We start from the raw sequence: 6,065 nt of genomic DNA on the forward strand, positions 1-6,065 counted from the left end.
AATAACTCAAGCTCAAAAGGTGCCTTGGGAGCTCTCCTGCCACACCAGCCTTTTACGTCATCCCATTATGCATAAGTTGAATGCCCACTGCATACCCTCTTGGTGCAGGAGGGGTGTGAGTGGGGATTCAAGAGGCTGGGAGCTTTCAGGAGCTGATGAGAGCTTAAATCCCTGTTTGAGAGGACACCAGTTCCCAGGGGTCTGCAGAGCTCTGGGGTTGGGGTGGGGTAGGGCGGGGCTGAGGTGCCCCGTTGCACCTGCGATGCCAGAGGAGGCGCTGCACCCCACCTAGTGGCCAGAGTTAGTACTGTGGGTCGGAGTCCGCTGGGGAATTGCTCCTGGGGGGTCCGCTTAACTGGCTCCTAGGAGAGCTTGGGCAGAGCACGCCCCCAGCTCCAGGCATTCATGAACACTTTGGCTTCTCCAGCTTCCTCATGGTTCTCTGATCCTCTCTAGTGTCCTCAATACTTTAGCAGTGCATGCTCCCAACGGTTTTAAGCTTCCTCAAAGGACCAAAAGACACCATCCTTGTTTGACTCCTTTAATCTCCACCTGCAACTCTTTAGATGCCTCCAACTGTTAACTTCATCGCCCCGCCCTTGTCACGCCGGCCCCACAATGTTCACCTCATGGTCTTTGTAACACTCCGCAGTTTCGTGCCGTGCAGTTGAGTGAGGCTCCACGAAATACCTATCCAGGTTCTTTGTCTCTTTTAAACTATTTTGACGGGGCTGGGGATGGAATCCAGTCCCTTGCATATAAATTAGAGGGGCTCTACATCTTGGCCACGCCCCCAGTCCCTCACTAGGGATTCTAGGCGGGGCTCCACCCTGACCATGCCCCAGCCCCTCTTTAGGCACAGCTCCATCCCGACCACGCTCTCAGCCCCACACTGAGGGACTCTAGGTGCCGTCTTCACATCTTCTGCTTTGTTCCCCGCACCAGTGTTATTACCGTCACTAATTGTTTTGTTTTGCAAGATACGTTTCTTTTTTAAATATTTATTTACTTATTATGTATACAATATTTTGTCTGTGTGCAGGCCAGAAGAGGGCACCAGACATCATTACAGATGGTTCTGAGCCACCATGTGGTTGCTGGGAATTGAACTCAGGACCTTTGGAAGAACAGGCAATGCTCTTAACCGCTGAGCCATCTCTCCAGTCTGCAAGATAGGGTTTTTCTGCATAGCTTTGGCGGTCCTGGAACTAACTGTAGGCCAGGCTGGCCACGAACTCAGAGATTCACCCACCTTTGTCTCCCGAGTGCTGGGAATAAGGTGTGCGCCACCACTGCCTAGCCAAGAACATTCTTTATACCAAAATAAGCCCTTGCCCCACGAACCATCGCCTCCGCTCCCCAGCAGCACGAATGCTGGTCTCATCTGCACCCCCAGCTCTGGCCTTCCCTGTGCGGTCCACACTATGCTTTACTCTTCTGCATGGTTCCCTTGCTGAGCACCATGTTTTCCAGAGCCCATATTTACATCATGCTTCCTAAGAGTAGTGAAATTAGCCAGACATGGTGGCCCATGCCTTTAATCCCAGCACTCAGGAGGCAGAGACAACAACAAACAAGCAAAACAGTAGCATAATTACAGTTAGGGGGTAACAGCAAAAATAATTTTACGGTTGGGGGTCACCACAACTTGAACTATATTAAAGGGTGGTAACATGGAGTTGGAGAGATGGTTCAGTGGTTAAGAGTACTGGCTGCCTCTCCAGAGGTCCTGAGTTCAATTCCTGGCAACCACATGGTGGCTCACAACCACCTGTAATGGGATCTGGTGCCCTCTTCTGGCCTGCACGCGCGCATGCAGACAGAGCACTCACACCTAAAAAGATACACACATAAATAAAAAAGTTTAAAAACTAGAATACAAGTAAAGGGTGATAGCATTAGGCAGGCTGTGGGCCCTGCTCTACACCGCATGTCACAGGTTCAGGACCCAGCCAGACTCCAATGTGGATGACTGTGTTGTGCTCATCACCTACCCATGCATGGATTGTGAGTGCTAGTCAGAGTTTGAATCCTACGATTAATGCTGATAAGAACACTAATACTTGGTTCTAATATAATACTTAAGTTCTTGGATAGAAGTGTGTTTTTATTTCTCTTTGGTAAGCAACTAGGGAACTACTGGCAAGGCTTTATGGCATCCTCTCCATCTCCCTGGCGCAGCTTATTTCACAGATACCCTTTCTAAGACTCCCCCAGAGGGGCACAGGGTGTGGTCAGGGTGGAGCCTAGAATCCCCCAGAGGGGCAGGGTGCATGGTTGAGTGGTGAGTGCCCACTTAGCTTACATAATAAGTCCCTGCATTCCAATTTCTTCCCTGGGGGGGGGGGAAGAAAGAAAGAAAAGAAAAACTGGTTCTGGAGGCACTGTATTGTTCTCTCTGCCTGTGGCTCTTTTCACAATCATAAATGTGGCTAAAGTGGGCTAGGAATGTGCAGACCACACATTTAATCCCAGCATCCAGGAAGGAGAGGCAGGGCGATCTGTGAGTTCAAGGCCAGCCTGGTCTACAGAGTGAGTTCCAGGACAGGCTCCATAGCTACTCGGAAACCCTGTCTCAAAAAACAAAAACAAAAACAAAACGTTATGCATAATTGCACACAGGTCTGTCATCTTGCTTCTCAGGAGGCCAGGCAGAATGGCTGTCAGTTCAAGGCCAGATAAAAGGAGAATATTGTTCTGTCCCTAGTGACAGCCACGCCAGATGTTGAAAGACTTTTGTAGTCGCTGATTCAGTGAACAGATGGACGCTGAGTAGCCTGGGACACACGGACTCGAACGCTGGCTCGGTGAGCGTTGGAGAGGAGTCAGGTACTGTTGAGTTAACTATGCTCTCATATGGCAAGGTGTCTGGGAAGGTGCCGAGAAGTAATATCTCCCGGACACAGATTGTCAGACAGAGAAATGCAACTGAGAGCTTTACTTGTCGGGGACATTCCAGGCTCTCCAGTGTTCTCCTGCCTTGGCTGAGATGCAATCTCCCAGTATCCCTGACTTTCTTTGCATGAGTACTTTGTGAGAAAGTCTATTCCTGGAACACCTCTCTTGCGGACCCCAGCACCCCATCGCCAACCTTACTGTGGCTCTATACAGGGACCCTGCCATGAGGGTCACTACAGCTCCTGTCCTAGGGCACATGGCACACGGAGCTAGGCTTTGGGTCTGGGGTCACACCGGGTTCTCTGTGCCCACAGAGTAGGCTTTGGGTCTGGGGTCACACCGGGTTCTCTGTGCCCACAGAGACAGGCTTTGGGTCTGGGGTCACACCGGGTTCTCTGTGCCCACAGAGTAGGCTTTGGGTCTGGGGTCACACCGGGTTCTCTGTGCCCACAGAGTAGGCTTTGGGTCTGGGGTCACACCGGGTTCTCTGTGCCCAGGGAGTCAGCTTTGGGTCTGGGGTCACACCGGGTTCTCTGTGCCCAGGGAGTCAGCTTTGGGTCTGGGGTCACATCGGGTTCTCTGTGCCCACGGAGACAGGCTTTGGGTCTGGGGTCACATCGGGTTCTCTGTGCCCACGGAGACAGGCTTTGGGTCTGGGGTCACACCAGGTTCTCTGTGCCCACGGAGACAGGCTTTGGGTCTGGGGTCACATCGGGTTCTCTGTGCCCACAGAGACAGGCTTTGGGTCTGGGGTCACACCAGGTTCTCTGTGCTCACAAAGCCAGGCATTGGGTCTGGGGTCACATCGGGTTCTCTGTGCCCACAGAGACAGGCTTTGGGTCTGGGGTCACACCGGGTTCTCTGTGCCCACGGAGACAGGCTTTGGGTCTGGGGTCACACCAGGTTCTCTATGCCCCTCTCATTGCTCTGCTCATTTATTTGTTTATAATTATTGCATAAAATATACTTAAACCTCACTTCCACACATAGCCTGGACCATGAAACACATTCACAGGGCTGTGCGGAGGTCCCCACCCCAGTCCCACCCACCACACTACTCTCTGTCTTACTGGTTCCTGGAAGTGCAGCTCTGTAGTGTGTCTTTCTGAGTGTGCCTAATGCCGACTAAAACAATAAATCTTTATTCATTTACTTCTTTTTCTTTTTCCCTTTCTCTCTCCTCTTCTACTCCCTCCCCAGATGAGGTCTCTCTGTAGCCCTGGCTGTCCTGGAACTCACAGAGATCTGCCTGTCTCCGCCTCACAATTGCTGGGATTAAAGTCATGTGCCACACTGACCAGCAATTTATTTATTTTTAAATACCAGTTTCCTGGTAACCCAGGCTGGCCTTGAATTCTCAAGGTAACTGAGAATGATCTTGAATGAATCCGGCCTCTTCCTCCTTTGTACTGAGATCACAGGTAACTGAGAATGATCTTGAATGAATCTGGCCTCTTCCTCCATTGTGCTGAGATCACAGGTAACTGAGAATGATCTTGAATGAATCCGGCCTCTTCCTCCATTGTACTGAGATCACAGGTAACTGAGAGTGATCTTGAATGAATCCGGCCTCTTCCTCCATTGTGCTGAGATCACAGGTACGCACCACAAGAATTTCTTCTTTTTTTGCTTTTCGAGACAGGGTTTCTCTGTAGCTTTGGAGCCAGTCCTGGAACTAGCTCTTGTAGACCAGGCTGGCCACAAACTCACAGAGATCCGCCCATCTCTGCCTGCTGAGTGCTGGGATTAAAGGCGTGTGCCATCATCGCCAGGCAGAATTTCCTTCTTAAGGCTGTGTGATATTCTCCCATGTGCATGGACCGCTGCGTGTACATCTGTCATGCATCAGTACCTATCCAGGTTACTTCTACCATTGAGATGTTTTAAACATGTGTGACATGAGTGTTGAAAAAGCCTTTCAGAATTGCACGCGTTGGCTCATGCCTGCAATCCCGGGACCCTGGAAGCTGAGGCTGGTCGTTGGGTTTCATGGAATTTAAAAGAAGCCTGGAAGTCGGGCGGTGGTGGCGCACACCTTTAATCTCAGCACAGGGAGGCAGAGGCAGGTGTATCTCTGTGAGTTCGAGGCCAGCCTGGTCTACAAGAGCTAGTTCCAGGACAGGCTCCAAAGCTACAGAGAAACCCTGTCTCGAAAGAAAAAAAAAAGCTGGGCATTTATGTGTTCAGGCAACCCTAGCCTTGTGGGCAGATGGAGGAAGATCCTAGAAGCCTGGCCCTGAAGTACTTCAGTAAGACGCCTATCTCAGAAGAAGACAAAAGGAAAAAAAGAAACAAAAGGTGGAAAGTTATACCCTCCTAACCTCTGCATGTGAGCGCACAGTCCTGCACCCCTCAAAACACTCCCCTACCCAACAAAAATAAAACGAAACAACAACAACAACAAACAATCAAAAAAGTTTCCGGAGTGCTCAGTGGTAGAGCGTTAGTCTAGTGTATCCAGGCACTGCAAAAAGTAAGAAATGTCCCGTTTCACGGTTAGGGTGAATATTTGAGCGTCAACTAAGACACGCGTGGGTCTCTCAACACTAAGACCCTGGCTAGTGAGTTGGCTCCCTGGTGAAGAGCACTTGCTGCTTGCTGCTCTTGCAGAAGACTTGGGTTCTATTTCCAGTACTCACACGGTCGTTCGCAACCATCTGTACCTGCAATTCCAGGGGATTCGACTCCCTCTTCTGTCTTCTGCGAGCATCAGATACAGTCATGTTTGCACATACCTACGAACACAAAGTAAATCCTAAAAGAGAGAGAGAGAGAGAGAGAGCGAGAGAGAGACAGAGAGACAGAGAGAGACTCGACCGTAACACTCTCCTCGTCCTTCAGGGGGCGCACGAAGTCATTTTGTAGCGAAATGAAAAGAAGCGTAGTCCGGGCCCAATAAATACAGTCGCGACCCGAGGGGCATTTTCAGTCAGGCGCGCTCTGGACAGTCCAGGCTCCTCAGGGGCTTGAGGCTCAAGATAATAAGGCTGTATCCGCGGAAGTCGCGGGCCGAAAGGGTCTTAGGGACCAGGAGCAGATAATTAACAGATAATTAAGCTTTCTTTAGAGCTTCGCTTGTCCTAGACCTGCGTCGGCCACTATTCTAAGGGAGCCGGTATTGTAAGCAGGCGCACTTCGGGCAGCCTTTCCCGGCGTCCCTAGCGACA

The sequence above is a fragment of the Myodes glareolus genome, chromosome 8 (genome assembly GCF_982192425.1).
Source record: "Myodes glareolus chromosome 8, mMyoGla1.1, whole genome shotgun sequence".
NCBI lineage: Eukaryota > Metazoa > Chordata > Mammalia > Rodentia > Cricetidae > Myodes > Myodes glareolus.